The sequence below is a fragment of the Triturus cristatus genome, chromosome 4_2 (assembly GCF_964204655.1).
Source record: "Triturus cristatus chromosome 4_2, aTriCri1.1, whole genome shotgun sequence".
Taxonomy (NCBI): domain Eukaryota; kingdom Metazoa; phylum Chordata; class Amphibia; order Caudata; family Salamandridae; genus Triturus; species Triturus cristatus.
In genome coordinates, this window is record NC_140586.1 from 938,420,305 (window position 1) to 938,445,795 (window position 25,491).

At 49.4% G+C, this 25,491-nt stretch overlaps 1 protein-coding gene across 1 annotated transcript in view; it reads left to right on the forward strand.

The window, feature by feature from the left end:
• The window catches only part of LOC146838982 (uncharacterized), a 138,066-nt gene that overhangs the window by 55,237 nt on the left and 57,338 nt on the right, over positions 1-25,491 (forward strand). The window lies entirely within an intron of this gene.

A 25,491-nucleotide genomic window follows, 5' to 3' on the forward strand; every position in this document is an offset into this window, starting at 1 on the left:
ACTTCAGAAGAGTGAAGGATCAATAATGAAGGTCACAGAGCTGCATCTGTGTGATACCAGGCCGAGCACACTTCAGAAGAGTGAAGGATCAATAATGAAGGTCACAGAGCTACAGCTGTGTGATAGCCAGGCCGAGTACTTCACTCCAGAAGAGTGCAGGATCAACAATGAAGGTCACAGAGCTGCAGCTGTGAGACAGCCCAACCGAGTATTTAACTTCAGAAGATTGCAGGATCAATAATGAAGGTCACAGAGCTGCAGCTGTGTGATTGCCAGGCCGAGCACACTTCAGAAGAGTGCAGAATCAATAATGAATGTCACAGAGCTGCAGCTGTGTGATAGCCGGGCCGAGTACTTCACTTTGAAGAGTGCAGGATCAATAATGAAGGTCACAGAGCTGCAGTTATGTGATAGCCATGGTCGAGCATGCAGCTTCACTTCAGAAGAGTGCAGGATCAATAATGAAGGTCTGAGAGCTGCAGCTGTGTGATAGCCAGGGTGAGCACAAGGCTTCACTTCAGAAGAGTGCAGGAATCATAATAAAGGTCACAGAGCTGCAGCTGTGTGATAGCCAGGCCGAGCACGAGGCTTCACTTCAGAAGAGTGCAGGAATCATAATAAAGGTCACAGAGCTGCAGCTGTGTGAAAGCCAGGCAGACTTCTGTTCACCATAGATGAATTATTAACAAAGTCTCCGACCCACATGCTGTGTGATTGCCAGGCCGAGCACAGGCTTCTCTGCAGAAGAGTGACGGATCATTAACAAAAGTCACAGAGTCTCCCAATGTGTGATAGCCAGGCCGAGCACAAAGTGAACAAAATCACCATTGTACATTCGTGGGTGACAGTTGTAGATGGCAGATGGAGCTGCATTTTGAAATGATTGTTCTACAAAGGAAATGAAAAAAAGAGATTGATTGCACCATACTATTATATAGTTGTAACTAATCACGACACTATAAAATGTACATAATAATTAATAGATTTTACATGGTAACAAAATTGTATGTTTTTGGATATGTAATAAAACAAAAAATTATTTGGATTTATAGTATTTGACTGCTGATTGGAAGAAAGAGATTGCTACCCTACACTATCAAGATACTTTGTGCTGTCTGCAGGGAGTCTACAGAAGACACACAATTGATGGACGGAATGCAGAACAAATCAAGCATTCACCCCCAGTCAGGAGATCTGATTTAAATCCATCGTTCTTTTGCTCACCATGCCATCCCAGTTTAGACCTGGCCATATGCAAATCAGTCTTGACCCTGCTCCTCATGGGAACAGTCCATCTCGAACTGCCAAGCCAGGTCCTCCCTGGACTAGAAACAAACATCCTCAGACCAGTTTTGGGGTATCACCCGCCATCAGCCAGGCTAGCTTGAAACAGTGGCACAGTGAGCCCGGGACCCAAGTCTGGGCATACCCGGCACACTTAGGGTGAGAAAGCAAAAGACACACAAATGATGGATGGAATGAGGAACAAATCAAACATTGACCCCCAGTCAAGAGATCTGGGTTCAATCCATTGTTCTTTTGCTCACAATGCCACCACAATTTAGAGCCAGCCATATGCAAATCGGTCTTGACCCTGCTCCTCATGGAAACAATCCAGCCTTAGCTGCCAAGGCAGGTCCTCCCTGGACTAGAAACAAACATCCTCAGACCAGTTTTGGGGTATCACCCGCCATCAGCCAGGCTAGCTTGAAACAGTGGCACAGTGAGCCCGGGACCCAAGTCTGGGCATACCCGGCGCACTTAGGGTGAGAAAGCAAAAGACACACAAATGATGGATGGAATGAGGAACAAATAAACATTGACCCCCAGTCAAGAGATCTGGGTTCAATCCATTGTTCTTTTGCTCACAATGCCACCACAATTTAAAGCCAGCCATATGCAAATCGGTCTTGACCCTGCTCCTCATGGAAACAATCCAGCCTTAGCTGCCAAGGCAGGTCCTCCCTGGACTAAAAATAAGCATCCTAGGATCAGTTTCGAGGTAACACTCCTCATCAGCCAGGCTAGCTTGAATACTGTGGCACAGTGAGCCTGAGACCAATATCTGTGCATACCCGGCATAATTAGGGCGAGTCTGGCACAGATGGCAGTTGAAGGGGGTCCAACTTGACAGTGTGTCCCTGGACTGACAAGGTTTCTTTGGTTGAGATGGTACTAGCTCTCCTGTGTTGCTGGAAAGATAATTGCTACTGATAATATGGAGATATGTACTACACTACGTTTAATTCAGTCATTGTTACCCAACCAATGCATTATTTTTTAGGAACGCTAAAAATATGTCTGTCGCATGGCACTCCCCTTGGCCATAATCCATATAAATGCCACAAAATGTTCAGTACTTGGATGTATTTTGCTACAAGAGGGATGTAAACATACATTTGTCATATTCAAAAAAGACTTTTTTTAAGGTTCTTATTTAGTGCAGCTTTATGTACTGGGTGTTAGATCGGGATACAGCTAGACCAACAGTATCTGTGATGGACGTGGAATGAAGGAGCCGAGTACAAAGAGTTTCTCAGAAAGCTATGAGCACCTTGGAAGGGTGAACAGTTATAAAGCTAAGGTTATTTAAGGATTGGGTTTCATATCTACCCATGTCCCGGACTAACCGGGCATTTTAAACTTTTTTCATAGTATGTAATGCTGTTTTTCAAAGCCCTTGTGAGAACATACAGTGCTAAAAGTCTAGCAAAAGCTATCCATGACGCCCTCCACTGGTTTTTCTGAGTAGGACCGGCTTGAGCTTCTGTTGTATAGAAAATTCTGTGGGTTGCTCTGGGGGATAATAATTCCATAGTCCTATGGGAGCTTATCTTTAAATGTTTATTGACTAGAATGGAACTAAAATCCCTCCGGGACTAGGTCAGGATATGGGAAAGTAAGTAGTCCATATTGAGGTATGTCTTTGTTATTGACGAGATCTGCTGAGATTCTGAGGAGAAAGTTCACGGAATCATTTTGATGTTCTTGTTGTCACTGAGTGTAGATGATTAGAACAAGAATCACTGTCATCTCACTGTTTATTCTGCTCAAATCTGTGTATGGAATTGTGTTAAAATGTCCTCATTTCGTGTACATTTTCACACCAATACTTCTGAAGTCGGGACCATATCTATAAAATAATACAGTTGAATACAATTACTGAGTGAGACTGAGTCATTTGGTAATTTTAGAGAACCAAAACATTTGCCACCAAGAATTGGGAAATTAAAATTATTATGTTTGTTTTTTTTGAATGGGTAAACCGTGTTCTGCCCCTGGTTCTCTTTAAAGCAGATGCTAGCCAATATGCCTATAAAGCTGGTTTGATATACAGCCTAGCACACTAGGTCAATGTCTGGAAGCCTAGGACGAGGTCACTTTCAGAACTTGGAAATGAAACATTTAGTTGGTGTTAAATGCTAGAGAGAGCATATCCCATCCATGGAGCCAGAGTTCCGTCCACCATGGCACTTTTGGTATGGAAGGCTTTGTGAACCAATGACATTCAAGTAAAGAAATACAACTTCCTATCGACTTGGCTGCCTGTCCTGTATGACATGGTGGGTGTTCATAGAGAACTGGCTTCTCAAGGTAGGCGGAGGGCACTGGGGATGTTACAACTAATTTAAGAGATAGTTTGGTTCATAAACAAGACATCTGTCCCTAGCTTTCATTGCAATGTACAGAATAAGGAGGTCGTCAATTTCTGAAACACCTAGTAGCTGACATCGAGGCGACAGATAAAATTATAACAGAGCAGCAATTTGCCAACAGTTGTGTTTAGATACATTTTCACTGTATTAGGGCCCTTAAAATGAAAACACAATGTTTAATCAAACGTATAATCATTTTTAGACCTTGATGTGTGTAATCCTTTTGACGCACCAGTTCCTTGTTCCCTACCACTGTTTATAAATTGATTTGTTGATGTTAAAATACATTTTAGTCATTGATGTGTTCGTCTGTGCTATTGTTGTATCAATTTCATGGAATATTCATTAATTCCGAAATAAATATGGTTTGATTCATTCACTCACATTCTGTCAGCTCTTCTGTGATTTTTTTATTTAGGAACAATGAATGCTTGAAATGTATGTCCAGGGTGGAGGGGTTCAAACTGGGGGTGTGCCCCCTTAGGGGGGCCTTGGGTGATCCCAGATGGGGCTCCATGCTCTGGCTAAAAAAACATTCTACTGATACCAGTGCTTTATTTTAAGCTGAAAATAATGAGCGGCCGTAAGCTGCTCTCCAATGGGCCATCACTAACATGTTTTATCATTTATATCCTAGCTGGGAGTATGTGTCAAAACGGACGGGACTCCAAATGTTCTTCAAAACCCCCACTTCAAATAAACTCACTGTGGGCACTTGTACCCGTTGTTAGTACAATGGAATGTTGGAAGCTCCACTGAAGCAGCTCCGGGCTTGTAATGGCTGGTATAAGTCCGGAGCTCCAACATTCCAATGTTTGTCTTCATGTTTCTCCCTTTTTAATTTAGAACATTCTACCCTCAGTGGGTGGAATCTTCTAATAGCCTTATAGCCTTTCTGCCTCAGGGTATACCGGTTGTTAAAGGCCCTGAACCTGAGTTTTAGGCCCGAGCCGCAGGCCCGAGCTGCAGGCCCGAGCCGCAGGCCCTCGGCAGCGGGCTATTAAGCTACAGTAAGGCCTGCCTGACTAGAACAGTATGTTGGGCAATCATGCATTTGATTGCATTTTTAAAACAGAATTTAACTGCAATGCTTAAATACGTCTAGACATATTTAAACATTGCCAATTGAATAGGATAGTTGTGAAAGGTTCTAAGGGGCGCCCTATGATTGCTGGGAGGATGGGGAGGTGGCATTAAAAAGTTTTAAGACCACTGGTCTATGGTGTTCCTCATCGGAGAGATGTGAGGGGCCTGATGTAACACTGTTGGTTAGTCAAATCTTAAAGGGGAGGGCACAGAGACTCAAAGCCAATGGATTTCAATGTTGAACCTGTTCATCACCACTTAATCATCCTCACTGATCGCAATAAGTGACTGGATAAGGCCCCTTCCTACCATGTCCAGATGCGCTGCCAGCTAGGTATATTCACCACAGGTTTGTAAATCAAGGTTTGTGATGTAAAACATTGTAGTAATGGAAACGTAAGCTTTACAAAGGAACGGTGAGGGCAAGGCCAAGCCCTGATCAACACTTTTAGTACTACTAGCAAGGGTGTGTACATGTATCTGCGTACAGTGCCCCACCATGGAAAAGGTCAGTCATACCTTGACTCTCTCCCTGTCAAACCCAACCTATTTTACACTCTCTCCAGCAGGACCTGCAGATGGCTGGCGGGTGAACACTAAGCACTATCTCACAAACCCAACCTATTCTAGACTCTACAGCAGGACCTGAAGACGGCTGGCGAGTGAACACTAAGCACTCTCTCACAAGCCCAACCTATTTTACACTCTCTCCAGCTGCACCTGCAGACGGCTGGCGGGTGAACACTAAGCACTCTCTCACAAACCCAACCTATTCTAGACTCTACAGCAGTACCTGTAGAAGACTTGTAAGCGAACAACAGACACTCCCTCTGTCAACCCTTTTCAGCAACACCTGTAGAAGACGGGTGGGTGAACACTTCAGACAAATGCAACAAAACTAGGGCTGCTGATTGACCCCGATCGCAGGCCCAGAGCGGCTGATCCACAAAGGCTAGTTCGATCCCATGTGTGGGCAGAAACTTCACCGGTTCTTGTCCAGAAATGCTTAGTGTTCATAGGAGACAGGCAGCCCTTGTTCTGGAAGAGCATGTGTGTTGAGTGCTTATGACCCTTGGCCCTCTTACAATAATTTATTGACAGGACACGTATCACTAGTACAGCGGCTGGTGTCAAACTCTTGAAGGTGGAAGAGTCACGTTCCCTAAACTACTGCAGTTAGAGCTGACGCTAGGAAACCAACCAACCTTGAAGCAACTTGGTTTCCGCTGGTTCTTTTGGTATGACACCACCAGAACCTTCTTTAGGCTTTCTACGGGAAGTAGGTGTTTAGAGGTCAACATAAGGTATGAATCGAGTAACCAGATAACCCCATGTCTCTGGGAAACAGCTTTTCCATTTCTGGATTTTGATTGAACATTTCAATGCATTCTGTGAGTTGTAGTCTTTAACCAAATGGACCAACACACCTGATAACAATGGTATGTAAAAGCAAAGTTCAGGAATGGGAAAGTGGTGTCCCTGTGACATGGAACCATCTGTTAACCATACATACGACAGAGTAAACTTTACACAGCATACTTCATGCTCTGTTAGAGCTGTTACTTTTAAAAACAATACATATTTACATATAGGTGAGGCAGGTAAAATCAGAAATAACATAAAAAAAGTTCTAGCAAGTTCTGCAGTCACGATATGACCCAAGAAAGGTTTTGAGTGCTTAGGAAACAGAAGTGCATACAACCAAACATCTGGTGGGTGAACAACAGACACTGTTTGCAGGGTTGGTCTAAAGTCCCTGCACTATGTCCATGTGCTGACAAATCCAGACCTTTTTTTGTCAAGGAGACCTGCCTCAGTTCGGGCTGGACTGTTCCCATGAGGAGCAGGGTCAAAACTAATTAGCATATATCTGTGTTCAAAGTAGTCTGGCTGATGGCGGGTGATATCCCAAAACCGGTCCCGGGATGTTTGTTTCTAGTCCAGGGAGGACCTGGCTTGGCAGTTCAGGATAGACTGTTCCCATGAGGAGCAGGGTCACGACTAATTTGCGTATAGCTGGGTCTAATCTTGCATGGCATGGTGAGCTAAAGAACAATGGATTTAACCCAGATCTCTTGACTGGGGGTGAATGTTTGATTCATACAGTCCATCATTTGTGTGTCTTTTGCTATTTTTGCCCTATTTGCTCCGGGTATGGCCAGACAGGAGCCCCGGGCTCACTGTGCCACTGCATTGAAGCTAACCATGGATTTAACCCAGATATCTTGACTGGGGGTGAATATTTGATTTGTTCCACATTCTGTCCATCATTTGTGCATCTTTTGATTAGTCTTCCTGAGCACTACAATTTTGGAGATGGTGGGATGAAGAGTGGGGCTGTATTCTCTGTTGTTCAGAGTGTAGGGTCATTTCTGTGAGGCCACCCTCTTCCCTGTTTCCAGATCTCTGTTCTGTGTGGCAGTTGATAGCTGTTGGACTTGGCCCTTCTGGCAGGTTCACCCCTGAACTTTTTGCTTTTATTGGTGACCTGGTGGTAGTGATTTTTGGTTTCTGCGCACTTTCCCTGTGTCCCAGAGTAAAGTGCGTGCGCACTCTGAGTACATGTGGTGAGATAGGCCTGCCCTCCCATAGGAATGCATGGGGAATGTATGTGTCCCTGGTAGTTCCTGATGCGTGGGGTGTGCAGGCTCGAGTTTGGTATGTGCGGACTCGTATGATTGAATGCTGCGCGATGATGTGTGCGGCGTGCATGTACCTAGTGTGGAAGTGCCACTTCTAGAAGTGGGCACTTCTGTGTGCAGGGTGAAATGTGTGCCTTGTCTAGCGATTGGCTGGTTGAGGTCATGTGACGGGTTAGGGAATCCCCAGAGTCAGGATGAGTCACTCAGTGGTGAATGGGGAGATCAGCAGTTAGATGGGTGGGAGGAGTACACCTGGGTCCTGAATAGGGCTGGGTTTCCCCACACAATGCTGGCTCCGCCCCCTGTGGTGCGACTGATGACCCTGGCCTGTTCTCTGAATAGGGAGAGGGGCTGAGCAAAACAAAGTGCTCAGGAACCAGTTGTAACTGGTTCGCCCCTTCCCTGCACCTTGAGACAAAGGGTTTCACTGTATAAAAAGGGGCTGTGTCCCCGTACAATTGGTTCTCTTGCTGATCCTAACTTGAGGGGGGCCTGCTGCTGCTGGGCGCCAGGAGAGACCGCCACTGAGGACTGCCTCCCTGCTGGAGGGCCCTGTGAGCTGGCCCCTGGGCCCAGTCTTTGCCCCCCGCTGCCTCTGAAAGACTTTTCCTGGACTTTTTCCTGCAGCGCCTGGGAGCGCTTTATTTCTTATTCTGAAGGAGCGCTTTATTTGGGACTTTGCTGAAGCCTGCTGCGCCTGGAAGCGCTGGACTTGCCTTTGGCACACAGAGCGCTTCCCCCTGTGCCCTCGCCGCCTGGAGCGCTTGGTTTCTGATAGCGGGTGCCCACCCCGCTTATTGCCGTGGTTTAAAGGCGGGAGCCCACCCCACATACTGGTGCCATCGCGGGTGCCTACCCCGCTTTATTAAGGAATACGTATCCCTGGCGGGTGCCCACCCCGCCAGGGACCTGGCCGCAGTCTTTTGTTGAATTATCGGGTGCCCACCCCGTGTTGATGATTACAGGCCCCAGCTAGGCCCGCAAGTACAGAGGGTTCGCCCATCTGTATGCGAGGTACTAGAAGGAAGTTGGCACGGAAACTGCAAATACAAAGACAAAGTTTATTAACCTTCAAAGGTGGTCCTACAATCTACGCAACACTCTACAGTATTGCACAGAGTAGCACAAAGAACTTGTGCACATGGTCCCCTTTTATACACAATAGGGGGGCTCATAAGTAGGCGGATACAACATGAAGCAAGGTTTATGGCCTTATATGGACATGTTCAGTACATGATCAATACATGGGTGGAGTTAACAGTTCTTGCGACCCACGAAAACACATTCGAGCAAAGCCTAATTAGTGACAGATGTGGTCAGTTCTGGACATGCACCAAACGCACAAAGGGGTTATTTATAGATTGTTGCTAGGCAGATCTCGGGAGTGACCAATGAAGAGGTAAGACTCTTCTCGTGCAGAGCACGTGGCTTCGTGGCCATAAAAGATGGCGGACGGCTAAGCAAAATGGAGTCTGAACATTAGTCAATATAAAGCAGAAAACGTAACTCAGACATGAAGAGCACATGTCTTCAGTAAATGCTTAATCATATCGCTGTTTCATTTACAACAGTGTTTCTCGCAGCCGCCGGGAACCCTGGTCCGCCGCGCTGCCCGCGGCAACCCGGAAGGGAATCCCGGCAGCCTTAGAGGGGGCGGGGCCTGACCCTGAAGACGAGCCCAGCCGGGAGCCCACCCCGCGCTGGACGGCACCCGGAAGGAGCGAGAAGTGAGGGCGTCGTAGGAGGAAGCGGACGGGAGCCTACCCCGCGCTTCCCCGAGGAGAGGACGAAAAGCAGCGCCGTGACTGCCCCGGCCCCGCCGCGAGAGAAGTGCCGACGAGTGCTGCCGGTGAGTGGGGGCTCTAGGGGGGCCAGGATTCTTTATGTCAGAGCGCGTGGACCCTCTATCCACCAAAGGGGCACATCGTTCGTTACAGAGCCTGTAAGGCTCCACAGAAGGGGCACCTTGTTGTCAGAGCCTGCGAGGCTCACGAGTCCCCCGAGTGGGACTCCAACGTTGGGGACATTGTTGTTTGCCGAGCCCCGTGAGGCTCCCAGGTAGAAGGGGGCATTTCTTAGGGGCCAGAGCACGAGTACGCTCCAACGTTACAGGGGCATTTCTTCAGTGATTGAGTGGCCCCAGATGGCAGCGGACCACTCCCACCTTGCCCCACAGAGTTGTGCAGAGCCCCGAAGGCTGTAGGGGGCATTTTGTGCAGCTAGAGCCCAGGAGAGGCTCCACGTGAGTGCTGCAGATTTGTGTTGAAGGGCACGGTGGTGCCCACGCTCATTTCTCTAGCTGCCCAGCACTTAGTGGGCAGCTGCAACGTTTAGGTTGGGCCCAGTACTACGTTGCGCTTTGGCTTGCGCAGCCTGCGCAGTCTTGCCCTGACTCTGCTGGACAGGATGTCCTAGCCCCGACAAGGCCAGTTGGCCTAGGGACTGCCGCAGGTGGTGGCTTATGTGAGTTTCTCGCTATTGTTCCTAAACCTGCACCTCTGAATGTATTTTTATGCGTCATGTGCCTTGTTTTACACCGCTGAATGTATTTTATGCATCATGTGTTTTCCTTCCCTACACCTCTGAATGTGTTGCGATGCATCATGTGTAATGTGCGTTTACCCCTACAGGTATTGTGATACTTAGGTGGTTGTTTTCTCCTAGTACAGGTGGTGCTAGTGAGGTCCTGGTTCCCTGCGCGATATTTTCCTAAGGTGGTTAGGGTTGCGTAGGTGGTACTTACCTGTTACCAGTAGTTACTGGTCGTGTGCTATATGTGTTATTTTGTGCTACAGTCATTTTATATCCTATGTGCTATTTCTACAAAGTGCTAATTCCTGACAGTGGTCCATGTGGCCCTGTCCCCTGTACATATAATCCCTTGTAAAATTCTGCCCGTGCCAGTTGGCACAGTGTAAATTGTGTGAATATTATCTAATGTGGTTTGGTATAATACAAAGGCTATTTTTATATAATACCTTGTGTAGAGTTTCTTTTGTGGTGGGCCTTGGGTGTTGTTGCTGGGTGCGCGCGCAAACGCTTTACACATTGCCTCCGGGATAAGCCTGACTGCTCGTGCCAAGCTACCAAGGGGGTGAGCAGGGGTTATCTTTGGAGTGTAACTCCCCAGCCCTGACTAGAGTGGTGGTTTCTGCCTGGCTTTGGCGCAAGCCCTAGCCAACCAGAAATCGCCATTTCTAACATTGGTGATCAGCGGTGGGATTTGGACTTGCGTTTGCGCTGTACCGCAGCAGCAACTGGCTGCACCACAAAACTCTGCATTTAGATAATCACATGTTTTGGAGATTATTGTTTTTGAGTTACATTATTTCCTCTCCTAAAGGTGTCCTTTGTGGATTGTGTACTCCTGTTTTAGCTCAGACACCCAGGTTCCTTGTGTTGAACTTTTCTCGAGAACGTCCGCCAAAATGGAGCCAGCTTTTAATTTCTGTGGTCTGTTTAGATACAGTATGTTAGAGTTGGTCAGGTTCTGTGAAGAGAGAGACATAGAGGTGGGTAAGTCAGATACCCAGTCCAAACTAAGGGACAACCTGATCCTATGGCAAAAGGATGAGTGGGAACGTGAGCGCAGTGAGGAAGATAGGGCCCGGGCCGCACGCCGAGAGGGTGGTGGGTCTGAGGGGAGCCCTGAGGAATCTGAAGAGGAGGAAGGTTACCTGACAGGGACGCCAGTAGAAAGTGAAGACCCCATAGATAGGGAGTCCCTTGCTGGGTCCAGTGTCAGGAGCAGCACCCCATCCCTTTCCCTGTCCCCAGAGGAGTGGGTAGATAGGAGGGAAGAAAGGGAGCATCAGCTGGCCATGGAGAAGCTCAGGTTAGAGCATGCCCGGGGGATGGCGCAGCTGAATATAGAGGAGAAAAAGCTGGAGACCGAGAGGGTCTTAGCGCAGGAGAGGATAGAGGAGGCTGAGAGGGCCTTCACCAGGGAGAAATCAGCTCTGGAGAGTAGACTATCCCCTGCGCGCAGTCTTGGTTTTCTGGGCTCCCCAGGGAGGGGTGAGTCCAGTGGTGGCAGCGAAATAGAGTCCAGTGCAGGACGTCCCATTCCCAGTTCACCCAGCCTGGTACCTGTTTCCCAAGAAGAGGAGTATAGGTTGAAATTCAGGGGCAGTAGGAAGCTGTCTCACCAGTCTTGGGACGAGTTTGTGGGTAAATGTGAGGATGCACTGGATGATTGGGTAAGGGTAAACACGAAACGGGATTTTGACGGACTGTATGCTCTGGTTATCAAAGAGCAGCTATCCCGTAGTTTTTATCCCGAGTTGCGCCAACACCTGTTAGCGTGGGGGTGCACTGATCCATGGAAACTTGCAAAGGAAGCAGACCGATGGGAAGGGGCCCCAAGTTATGATGAGGAATGGGAGAGTACTTCTAACAGTAGTGACTCAAGTAGCTTCCAGTCCAGTATTGAGGACGAGGCTCCGAGTAGCCCAGCTAGGTCCCAGAGTAGTGAGAGGGGTGTAGGGGCTCACGTCCTATCTCAGTGGAGTAGGAGTGAGTGGGTGACTTCGAGTCCCCAAAGGCCCGAAACCCAGTCTCAGAACCTGGATGGGTTCTTCAGGGAACACCAGGTTGGGGGCCTAGGCTGTCCTGTGAGTCCATTTGAGGAGGATCACCTAGTGTATGGAGGACCTGGAACGTCTGTAAATAGAGCTCCAGTGGTTCTGATGTCTGACAGTACCGCTCCAGTAGGGAGGGTACAGAAGTCCAGCGAGAGGAGTTGCATGGGGCTGTGTTTCTCCGGTGGAGGAGCCAGTGGGTCAGGGACCAGCCGGGAGGGCTGAGTCTCCTAGAGGTGACCATGGTGACCACACGTCTGTCCTGGGGGATCTTCGCGCACTGTCAGGTGGACAGGGGACGGGAGATCTGCGCCAGGCAGACGGTCACGTAACATATGAGGAATATGTTACTCTCGGGGGGATGGTGTGTAAGTCCCCAGAAGTCCTGGAGTGGCAGGCAATTATTCCACCAAAGGTTCTAGACCAGAGGTTGGGAGGCCAGGTTCAGGATCAGCCTGACCTGAAGGGTAGGACGACTGTAACCAGTGTCCTAACCGGTTCTTCTTCCAGAGGTACCGCCCCGGTTGGTAGGGAGCAGGACTCTGGAAGGGGGTGCAGAGGGTGGGAGAGCCCACCTCTGACCCCGGTGCCACCTGAAGGGTTAAACCCTAGGTTGGGAGACCAGTTCTCAGGGAGAGGTCCTGAGCTGGTAAGTTAATTGCGTTGCGGGGTCGCCTCTCAGAGGAAGAGAGGGCGGAACCCTAGAAGAAGAGGTAGGGGGAGGAGAGCCTCTCCCGTGACTTTTGGTCAGCTTGAGGGTACAGACCCTAGGCTGGAGGATCAGTGGCAGTTTAGAACTGCCCTGATGAGGGGTAGAGTGGAAAATGGTTGCTATGTGCCAGGGGTTACTACCCCCCACTCTGTGGTTAGGCAAGGACCAGTGGGACCTGGGTGGCCTAGGCCCTGGTCCTGGCCGCGGACAGTGGAGGAGTACCCATGGGGTAGCCCAGTTGGTCCGACGAGTTTTTTCAGAATGAACACCGTGAATTCAGAGTGGCGTAAAACCGGAGAGTGTCCCTGCCGTTGTGGGCCTGGGTCCGTGTTTTATCACCCCAAGCAGGGAAGCCCATCACGGTGGTGATTGGTCTGCCCTGCGTTTTGGCTGGAAGGGGGTTGTGTAGGACTTGGCCCTTCTGGAAGGTTCACCCCTGAACATTTTGCTTTTATTGGTGACCTGGTGGTAGTGATTTTTGGTTTCTGCGCACTTTCCCTGTGTCCCAGAGTAAAGTGCGTGCGCACTCTGAGTGCATGTGGTGAGATAGGCCTGCCCTGCATGCATGGAGAATGTATGTGTCCCTGGTAGTTCCTGATGCGTGGGGTGTGCAGGCTCGAGTTTGGTATGTGCGGACTCGTATGATTGAATGCTGCGCGATGATGTGCGCGGAGTGCATGTACCTAGTGTGGAAGTGCCACTTCTAGAAGTGGGCACTTCTGTGTGCAGGGTGAAATGTGTGCCTTGTCTAGCGATTGGCTGGTTGAGGTCATGTGACGGGTTAGGGAATCCCCAGAGTCAGGATGAGTCACCCAGTGGTGAATAGGGAGATCAGCAGCTAGATGGGTGGGAGGAGTACACCTGGGTCCTGAATAGGGCTGGGTTTCCCCACACAATGCTGGCTCCGCCCCCTGTGGTGCGACTGATGACCCTGGCCTGTTCTCTGAATAGGGAGAGGGGCTGAGCAAAACAAAGTGCTCAGGAACCAGTTGTAACTGGTTTGCCCCTTCCCTGCACCTTGAGACAAAGGGTTTCACTGTATAAAAAGGGGCTGTGTCCCCGTACAATTGGTTCTCTTGCTGATCCTACCTTGAGGGGGGCCTGCTGCTGCTGGGCGCCAGGAGAGAACGCCACTGGGGACTGCCTCCCTGCTGGAGGGCCCTGTGAGCTGGCCCCTGGGCCCAGTCTTTGCCCCCCCCTGCCTCTGAAAGACTTTTCCTGGACTTTTGCCTGCAGCGCCTGGGTGCGCTTTATTTCTTATTCTGAAGAAGCGCTTTATTTGGGACTTTGCTGAAGCCTCCAGCGCCTGGAAGCGCTGGACTTGCCTTTGGCACACAGAGCGCTTCCCCCTGTGCCCTCGGCGCCTGGAGCGCTTAGTTTCTGATAGAGGGTGCCCACCCCGCTTATTGCCGTGGTTTAAAGGCGGGAGCCCACCCCGCATACTGGTGCCATCGCGGGTGCCTACCCCGCTTTATTAAGGAATACGTATCCCTGGCGGGTGCCCACCCCGCCAGGGACCTGGCCGCAGTCTTTTGTTGAATTATCGGGTGCCCACCCCGTGTTTCCCGCAGCCGCAGGGAACCCTGGTCCGCCGCGCTGCCTGCAGCAACCCGGAAGGGAATCCTGGCAGCCTTAGAGGGGGCGGGGCCTGACCCTGAAGACGAGCCCAGGCGGGAGCCCACCCCGCGCTGGATGGCACCCGGACGGAGCGAGAAGTGAGGACGTCGTAGGAGGAAGCGGACGGGAGCCTACCCCGTGCTTCACCGAGGAGAGGACGAGAAGCAGCGCCATGACTGCCCCGGCCCCGCCGCTAGAGAAGTGCCGACGAGTGCTGCCGGTGAGTGGGGGCTCTGGGGGGGCCAGGATTCTTTATGTCAGAGCGCGTGGACGCTCTATCCACCGAAGGGGCACATCGTTCGTTACAGAGCCTGTAAGGCTCTACCGAAGGGGCACCTTGTTGTCAGAGCCTGCGAGGCTCACGAGTCCCCCGAGTGGGACTCCAACGTTGGGGACATTTTGTTTCCCGAGCCCCGTGAGGCTCCCAGGTAGAAGGGGGCATTTCTTTAGTGACCAGAGCACGAGTACGCTCCAATGGTACAGGGGCATTTCTTCAGTGATTGAGTGGCCCCAGATGGCAGCGGGCCACTCCCACCTTGCCCCACAGAGTTGTGCAGAGCCCCGAAGGCTCTAGGGGGCAATTTGTGCAGCTAGAGCCCAGGAGAGGCTCCACATGAGTGCTGCAGATTTGTGTTGAAGGGCACGGTGGTGCCCACGCTCATTTCTCCAGCTGCCCAGCACTTAGTGGGCAGCTGCAACGTTTAGGTTGGGCCCAGTACTACGTTGCGCTTTGGCTTGCGCAGCCTGCGCAGTCTTGCCCTGACTCTGCTGGACAGGACGTCCTAGCCCCGACAAGGCCAGTTGGCCTAGGGACTGCCACAGGTGGTGGCTTATGTGAGTTTCTCGCTATTGTTCCTAAACCTGCACCTCTGAATGTATTTTTATGTGTCATGTGCCTTGTTTTACACCGCTGAATGTATTTTATGCATCATGTGTTTTCCTTCCCTACACCTCTGAATGTGTTGCGATGCATCATGTGTAATGTGCGTTTACCCCTACAGGTATTGTGATACTTAGGTGGGTGTTTTCTCCTAGTACAGGTGGTGCTAGTGAGGTCCTGGTTCCCTGTGCGATATTTTCCTAAGGTGGTTAGGGTTGCGTAGGTGGTACTTACCTGTTACCAGTAGTTACTGGTCGTGTGCTATATGTGTTATTTTGTGCTACAGTCATTTTATATCCTATGTGCTATTTCTACAAAGTGCTAATTCCTGACAGTGGTCCATGTGGCCCTGTCCCCTGTACATATAATCCCTTGTAAAATTCTGCCCGTGCCAGTTGGCACAGTGTAAATTGTGTTAATATTATCTAATGTGTTTTGGTATAATACAAAGGCTATTTTTATATAATACCTTGTGTGGAGTGTCTTTTGTGGTGGGCCTTGGGTGTTGTTGCTGGGTGCGCGCGCAAACGCTTTACACATTTCCTCCGGGATAAGCCTGACTGCTCGTGCCAAGCTACCAAGGGGGTGAGCAGGGGTTATCTTTGGCGTGTAACTCCCCAGCCCTGACTAGAGTGGTGGTTTCTGCCTGGCTTTGGCGCAAGCCCTAGCCAACCAGAAATCGCCATTTCTAACAGCAGCAATCTACAAAAAGGATCATTTTATTTCATTTCATTGATTTGTGGATAAAAGGATCCATCTGGAAGATGTTCTGGAGAAGACACATGAACGAAAAACCAACCCAAATTAGTTCTGAGAGTGCAGACAGAAAATCCATACCCCTTGCATGTGTTGACTGTACAAAAGTATGAGCTGCTGACGCACTTGCTTCTCCATATTCAAATTCTCTATGTCTAAGAAAGTTTAAGAAGAAAATACCTGCTGTTCCAGGTTCAAATTCTCTTTGACCAAGGAAGGTAGTGATCCACAGAGTACTTAAAGTATAGCTGTGCAACCAGCAATGGTGTCTTCCTGACACCAATAGACAGCACGCAACACCACATCTTTCTCTTCTCCCCTGAATATGTTGATTTTCTCGGACCAGGAGCAGTGACGTCCCTATACGGAATTTGGTGCTCCCTGATGCACCCACCTCTCCTGTAATGAAAATTCAGTAGAGCATTGTCTATTGATCACATTGGAGTCTTTAAGAACGACAGACACACCAGTCTTAAGTTTTAAAGATTCACTTTGAAAATATTCAAAGTTCATAGGCACAAATTGAAGTGAATCAAATAGAAATTCAGACTAAGTGCTAAGTCAGAAATACAGAGAATTATGAACTTAGGAGATGGAGACAGAACTGAGAGAGATTCGCCTTCTAAGAGTAGGGACAGGACTCCTCCTAAAATCGTAAAATCACACACATTTATCAGGTTTTAAACAATGTTTCATGCATTCACTACATTAGTATAGGATTCTCAGGCCCAATAGGACTCAAGCAAAGGGAAACATTTCTAATAAAATATGTTTGAGGACTTTCTGACTATTGTACGACATGGGATTCTGTGCTCACAGCATCCAGTTCATGAGGACACAACTGTTATATAGTATGTTATTCAGTCTTAGACAACTAAACTCAGCCTTGAAAAAATACATTTCATTCAGAACATTCAGCAAAGTCTCAACGAATTTGTGTGTTCTACTTTTGGATGAAAAAGACTTACCTTGTTTATCCCTGACTTCAGCTATGGCTTGCGATTGGGGTATTTTTCCAAATAATTTATATTGGTATAGTAACTGTCTTTTTCTTGATTTTAAATGGACATTACCTCCCAGAATGCTCTGCAGTACAGAATGTGAATTTGGTCCTGAAGCCACACACATCACATTGTGAACAAAGAGACTTGTCCTTAGTGAACTTTTCAGCAGTTTCAGTTCCTGAGGAAATATTATGGGATAGGGTTTCCTATGACGTGCATGGTCCAACTGAACTTTTAAAAATTCCACACCTGTTCAAAATTTCCTTAAATGATTTCATCATCTTTAGTTCCAACTCTGATGATTGGGACATTGAACCTGTGCGTACAATGATGTCTGTTTTAGAATAGCCTGCTGCATTTGCTCATAATGAATTGTATGATGAAATATCTAATTTTGACACCATGTTTTGTTACCAGCATTATGGTCACCATTTTTTGCACAGAGCAAGTGTCCCACGAAATGTTGTCACTTACCATCAAAGGTAACATTGCCCAACACCACCGAAAGGTAGTTCAAACACGTTTTCACAAACGTTTGCTTATTTTTCTGGGTTTAACACTTCAGACCCGGCCTCCTATTATTATTGGCTTGCACTGACATCTGCAAAAAAAAATATGCTGACTAACACCAAGCTGATATACTCTGCCCTATTCGTTTCCCAGCTGTCTTTAGAGGGTTTTGTACTGGAGGGACATTATAGGCACAAAATCTGTCTGGGGACAAAAGAATGGCATGTTCAGGAAACTGAGGCCTTGTTTAGAGCTTGCCTCATACCAAATCAGATTATTTTCCTGAACAGAACTGTGCAACAGACTTCCTGTCTCGGGTCAGCGAGAATTAAGGATTTGAACAAACCTTCAATTCCCTCACCAACACACTTTGAGGGGTGGCAACATTTTTCATCACACAGTGAGGACACATTAGATGCTCTAATGCACAATGGTACATACAATTCATCAAACCACAATTTAAAGGGATGGCTGGTTTGGCATATAGACACAAATAGGTGTCAGTCAAGATTCAGAGGTGCTACCAAAGCGTTTAGTATCCATAGGCCTGACCCACTCTATGTGCAGTCGGAACACTCGGGGGTGCTGACCTCTTAGAGTATCAGGAAGTTATGCCTAGAGTGGCAAAAAACCTTGACATTGTCCTAGGTGAAACAACACCTGTCCCTTCTATTGGATGACTTGGATCTTAGGGATTTTTTGTTAGGTCTCCAGAAGCCATGTCGCAAGCGCTTCATATAAGCTATTTACAACAAAATATGGAAAATCTCCCAACAGAAAGAGGCTGAGAGATTGTGTGAGATAGACAGGATTAACCTAGAAAAGGCTTTAGCCGTGGTCGAGAACAGCATGACCACACTCTCATCCAGAATCTATTCACTGGGCAACATTGTGGGACCGATTCCGATCCTGGAAAAAGGCTGTACGAATCGTTGTACGGAGTGTTTTCTCCGTACGACTCGTACCCGGTAAATTTTTCTTACAACCTAGGAAGTACGATTCGTACAGAAAGCCTTTTTCCGTACGAATCGTACAAAAGATGATACGTGTTAAAAAAAACAATGATTCTGATCCGGAACAGCTTGTACGCGACGTCCGGACGTATTTAAGCAGCTGTTTCCGGCCCAGCAAGTACGAATCATCCCTACGGCACTCCGTACGGCACTTTTCTTATGGGAGCCAAACACAGCCGGAAAAGCAGAGTCCTACGCGAACCGCTACGCAACGGAGCCCCGGTACACGACGTACACGCCATGAACCCCATCGTACGTGTCATCCTGGTCCTCTTGGCCTACGACCTGGTGCACCGGACCCGACGCACACGCCGCAGAAGGTGAGAACAACACCCAGGGGCCAGGGTGGGGGTGAGGGGCAGGAAACATACCCCATACCCAAAGATAAACCTATAATATGGAGCCCATACATTACTACCAGGGTCTGGTCACTTGGGGGGGCATGTCCAGCAACCCCTGCATACCACAACAACGGAAGTGGACGTGTACGGTGCGTTGCACACGTACTCCTACAGCACCAGTAGAACAGCGATATGGACCGTACACACGCAATTAATGCGTGGGTACGGTGCGTTGCACACGTACCCGTACGGCACCATTAGAATAGTGATACGGACCGTACACACGCAATGAATGCGTGGGTACGGTGCGTTGCACACGTACCCGTATGGCACCAGTAGAACAGCAATACGGACCGTACACACGCAATGAATGCGTGGGTACGGTGCGTTGCACACGTACTCCTACGGCACCAGTAGAACAGCGATACGGACCGTACACACGAAATCAATGCATGGGTACGGTGCGTTCCACACATACCCATACGGGACCAGTAGAATAGTGATACGGACCGTACACACGCAATGAATGCGTGGGTACGGTGCGTTGCACACGAACCCGTACGGCACCATTAGAATAGTGATACGGACCGTACACACGCAATGAATGCTTGAGTACGGTGCGTTGCACACGTACTCCTACGGCACCTGTAGAACAGCGATACGGACCGTACACACGCAATGAATGCGTGGGTACGTTGCATTGCACATGTACTCCTACGGCACCAGTAGAACAGCGATACGGACTGTACACACGCAATGAATGCGTGGGTATGGTGCGTTCCACCCGTACCCATACGGCACCATTAGAATAGTGATATAGACCGTACACACGCAATGAATACATGGGTACGGTGCAGTGCACACGTACCCGTACGGCACCAGTAGAACAGCGATACAGACCGTACACACGCAATGAATGCGTGGGTACGGTGCGTTGCACACGTACTCCTACGGCACCAGTAGAACAGCGATACGGACAGTACACACGCAATGAATGCGTGGGTACGGTGCGTTGCACACGTACCTGTACGGCACCAGTAGAACAGCTATACGGACCGTACACACGCAATGAATGCGTGGGTACGGTGCGTTGCACACGTACTCCTATGGCACCAGTAGAACAGCGATACGGACCGTACACACGCAATGAATGCGTGGGTACGGTGCGTTGCACACGTACTCCTACGGCACCAGTAGAATAGCGATATGGACTGTACACACACAATGAATGCGTGGGTACGGTGCGTTGCACACGTACCCGTTATGGCACCAGTACATTTGGGCTATGAGGCGTACACACGCCAGGAATGTGGGCTTAGAGGACTGGCCCTGCATGTTACCTTCATATTGGTGTGTGTGTAGGTCCAGGCCAGCAGTGTACTGCTCCAAGGGGGTGGGTGGGTGGACGCAGAGGATTCCCAGCAGTGGCCAGCCATAAGGGGGTGGCCGCAGATCAATACCAGCAGTGACCACACATATAGGGGTGGGTGCAGAGGACTCCCAGCAGTGGACAGAGACATGGGGGTGGGTGCAGATGACTCCCAGCAGTGGACAGAGACATGGGGGTGGGTGCAGAGGACTCCCAGCAGTGGACAGAGACATGGGGTGGGTGCAGAGGACTCCCAGCAGTGGACAGAGATATGGGGGTAGGTGCATATGACTACCAGCAGTGGCCTGCAATATGAGGGGTGGGTGCAGAGGACTCCCAGCAGTGGACAGAGACATGGGGGTGGGTGCAGAGGACTCCCAGCAGTGGACAGAGACATGGGGGTGGGTGCAGAGGACTCCCAGCAGTGGACAGAGATATGGGGGGTGTGTACATCATTATCAGATGACCACAACTACATGGTGGTATGGACGCATCCCTAACTTTGGACTATGATGATAGTGCTATAACAACACATCACTGACAGCAGTGTCCCACTCCCAGGAGGATGGATGGTTTTCACACACTGCATGACACACCACATGTGGGTGTGAGGACATATAACACATGCATACCCACCCATGGCAGATGCAGCACAATACACACCCTGATATCATGCCACAAGACTGTATAGTAATGTAACTGCCTACAAAACTAAGATAGCCAAAGGGAACACACACTGTCACGCACATCCCAGGAGTGATAGGAATGTCCAGGTGCTGGTCCAGCCACCAAGATGTTGTCTCTCATGGAAGGAATAGGGTGGAATTCCCAAAGATACAATGCCCACAATTGTGAGTCAGGTGCCCAAATACCCTGCATAACAAGTACCATTTGTGTGGTAGGCCGTGATTATACACATGCATAGTGCTGAAAAGGGGGAATTTGTCCCTGAAGGCATTCCTACATACTCAAAACACAAGTACAGTGACTAGCAAGGATGGCACAGATGATTCAGCAGGAGACATCGGTGAGCAGGCATGGCCATTGTTGAATGGATCCGTCACCAACAAAGGAAATGTTGACACAGGTCAGCACAACAATAGTGCAACTGTTTGCAGGGAAGATGTCAGGTGTCACAGAGGAAGGTACACTCCTTGGGACAATGTCTCAAAACAAAATGAACTCACACTACCACTGATTCTTTGCAGACACATTGTGATGGCACACAGATACCATGGTCCTCCTCATGACCATCATACAAAAACATTTCTCAGAACCGTAACACATTACCAGAACACCGACTCCAGGAGCCTCATCATCAACATCAAGTACCTGAAATGCGATAGTGTTGAAAGTAAAACATAAGGCTTTATTCGGCACCAAAAACAAAAAAAACCAAGAAACTATGTACAGAGGCCAATGGCCAGTCCATATTTCAAGTCCAAGGGTGGACGTAGGCGACCCCGTCTACCCCTAGCTTGCCTTCACAAAGGAACCTCAAGGTTTGTCGACCGGGGGGGCATCATCTGTGGCAGTACCAGGCACAGCAGGGACAGGAGTGGGAAGGGTAGGTGTGGTGGGTGCAGGGGTGGACGTCTCCACCACAGGGGGTGGGGCAGCGCTGAGGGTGGAGGTGAGCTCAGCGCTGCACACTGCTGCTAGGACGTCCATCCTAACCCCTGCACCTGAGGATTCCCCAGGGTCAACGGAGGGTGTGGTGGGTGAGGGATGGGGTGCAGCGCTCTTGGGGGAGGGGGTGGACATGGTGGGGGACTCAACTCCTGTGCCCGGGGACTTCCTCGCCCGCTTGTGGGGTGGTGGCTCAGTGGGGGCGAGGTCCAGCTCACCCATAAAGAGCTGCTTGGGTGAGCGTTTGGCAGGGGAGCCAAGGGCATGGTTTTGGAGGTACAGGGTTGTGAGGGCTGCGAACTGCGACTGTGGCTGCGTGTATGTCGTCTGTCCCCAGACCCTGTGGGTGTGCCTACATACCCCTGAGTGTGCGTGCCAGGAGGGGTGTGCTTTGCCTTACTTGGGGGTGTGCTGGATGTGTCTGGTGGGGTGGGTGCCCGTGACTGTCTGGGTGTGTGCGTTGGGCAGGCATGGGAGAGGGAAGTGTGGATGGGTCTGGGGTAGGGGGGGACGGAGCGCTGCAGGAGAGTAACTGCTTCCGTCAGGGAAGAGTCCATGGACCGCAGAATCCTGCGTTGGTCAGACATCGTTGCTGACATGCCCTTAATGAACGGCACCATCTGTGTGAGCAGTTTAGTGTGTCCATGGAGGATATTCAGCACCGATGCCTGCCCAACCTGCAACTGCCGCAGTGTGTCCACAGACTCTTCACTGAGTGCAGCAGGGGTGACAGGAGCAGGGGGTGCGGTGCCTGGGCCGAAGGAGACATGGTGTGCCTCTGCACAGACAGAAGGGACGGGAGCAACTGGGAGGGCAGAGATGGTAACGGAGGAGGCGGGGACAGATGTGGGGATGCTGGCAGGTGGTGTTGCAGCCTCCGCCTCCTCGAGGAGGTCAGCGCCGGACCCGTCGGCGTCGTAGCTGGTATTGCCTCCAGACAGGTCCTCTGACTGACTGCCCTCGCCCTCCGTGCCACTGGCTCCCTCTGACTCTACAGCACCGGTGGCACTGTTGCTGGGTCCATGCAGGTGTCTCCCTCTGTTGCGGATGATGATGCTGTGGGGAAGGAGAAGAAACCGAAATGCATCAGTCACCTGTATACATCTGACACATGAGCACAAAAACTATAGGTCACAGTGCATATCAGGCAATGCATCATGAGTAACAGCTAGATTACTCCGCACATATGTAAGCCCTGTACTGTCCAGTTGGTAGACCCACTATGCCACTTTGACACCAGGAAAAAAATAACACACCAGGCCACAACCTGAATGAGAAATACACTGAGAAGCTAGTGTCTGTGAACCGGTGAGCACAGCAATACAATGAAGTCATGCCACCTCTTGTTTACCCTGAAAGAAACAGTAGTGGTGCACCCAAGGTAAACTAACACACCTCAATATTCAAGGTGTCACCACACTCAGAGACCTGTAAGTACTTTGGAACACAAAACAAAAAAATGTTGGTACCTTGGGACTCACAATACTTTACACAATCAACATGTTTTGAATGTGCCAATTCGCCATTTCGTGAAAAGAACACTCATGTGCCTGCGTGAAATATATCTCGCAAGGCAGTGCACACAAAACTACATTTACACTGTCATTGAAGAAGCTGGCACCTTTTCTAAGAAGCCACTGTTAAAAATAAATGGTGTTGCCAAAAGTACATATACATGGGCCCACGGAGGTATTGATGTCTTGAGACTCGTGAGTTTGTATCACCAACAACAAAGGAGTCTCAAAAAATCAAGACCATTGTGGGAACATGTATATGGAGAATCTGCAACACCATTTAATTCTAACAGTTGCTTCTTTGAAAAGGTTCCAGCGTGTTTCATGAAAGTGGAAATGTCGTTTGGTGTGCACTTACTTGGGAGACATCTTTCATGCAGGCACATCAGTGTTCTTAACACAAATCATCAAATTACCACATTTAAAACATGAAGAACTGTTGACAAGTGCTGTGAGTGCCAAGGTACAATGTTTTTTGACTAACAACTTGAATTATGTCAGTTGTCACATGGCCATCCGTCACCTGATTACATAGTTGGCTACACATATGACCTACTGCCTGTCATCTTGAGTGGCACACATGTCCACACCCCGGAAAATGCATAAGTTAATGGGCCTGCAATTGGGTTGTAAAAAAGCATAGCTGTACTGTGGAGACACCCTCATGGCAAGCCAGAATGTCCACACAGATGTCAGCACACAAAGTCCAAACTGCGTTGCATCTGAACCACACACAGGTGCCAAAAATGTATGAGCAGGAATCATGTTTTTAAAAAACTGACACAGGCTGCAAAGCACGAACATTAAGCACTGGCCAGCATCACAGGAGCACTGCACGGTGATTCTTTGTACAGCCAATTCTCACACACAGGTCAGACCTGGCAAGGAAAAATCAGGGTTGCCCATGTAGGCCCCTCCCGCACAACCACCCATACCTGAGTCAATGTGATTGATACAGATCAAGAAGTGACACCTCTTATTCAGGGTTGCAAAAACTGTGCAGCAAAAATTGCTACATTTACACAACATCACCTCGTGGGACTGGCAACACATATTTGTGACAAACAACCATCAACAGATTGTTGTGAATAGCCATAGCACACAGGCACTGCCCAGTGTGAGTGTGCACAAGCAAAATGGTGTATCCCTGTCCAGTGGACACATGTAGCACACATTTGAAAAATACAAACTAGGCCAGGGAACAATGCCACAGAGGCAGACCTATGCTGAACCCACAGTGAATGTGCACAGTGTTGGATGACACACATGATTAGGAGACCAGGATGTCTCAGGGGACTGTAGTGGGCACACTGCTCCTTGTTCCTGGAATGAGCTGACTGCACCATGATCAACCGTCATGGCACTATGCACATCTCCCACTCATGCACATCCTGTCTGAGGCCACAACATTGGTCATGCATGGTGCAAGGGTGTTCAGTTGAAACCTCACACGCCTATGTTGAGAATCATCATCAGTGCCAACAAATATGGACCCCCAACATAGTGAACAGGTCATGGCACAGGCAAGGTACCAACACAAGTCACAGACCACCTTCCCACATGATGCAGAAAGCAATGTGCACTTAGATTTAATGGCACCCTAGATGACCATGTGCAAATGTGATTACACACAGACCAGGGGACACATGTCAAGGAGTGGAAGGGATGAAAAAGAGCACCAGGTGACATTGGGGAACAGAAAATGCACTGCACATATAAACTCTGGGAGTGTATCCAGGCTACAGAGCACTTCCAAAAGCTGGTGACACATAACACAACAAACAGCCATGTACCTACCCACGCCTTGCTGCAGTCTCTCCTGTAACTGCCTATCGAGGTCGGGGAATACCACTGCCAGGACACGGCTCATGTGGGGGGTCAGGCGCCGGTGGCCGCCGTGGGGGCGAGGAGTGTCGAGCTCCAGCTGGACCCGGGCGATCTGCCGGGTCCAGCACCAGATGTCCTGCCACCTTTTGCAGACCTGTGGCAGCTGCCGACTATGCTCCCCCGCAGATATCACGGCCCTGACGATGTCCTGCCAGATCTCCCCCTTCTCGTAGGCAGTTACCTGTCAGGATGACAAAGTGACACAACATCAATACACCTGCTCCGTGTCCCAGAGACACACATTTGAACATCTTTGAAATGTTGAACAGGGCATAGGATGCAGACAGGAATTGCA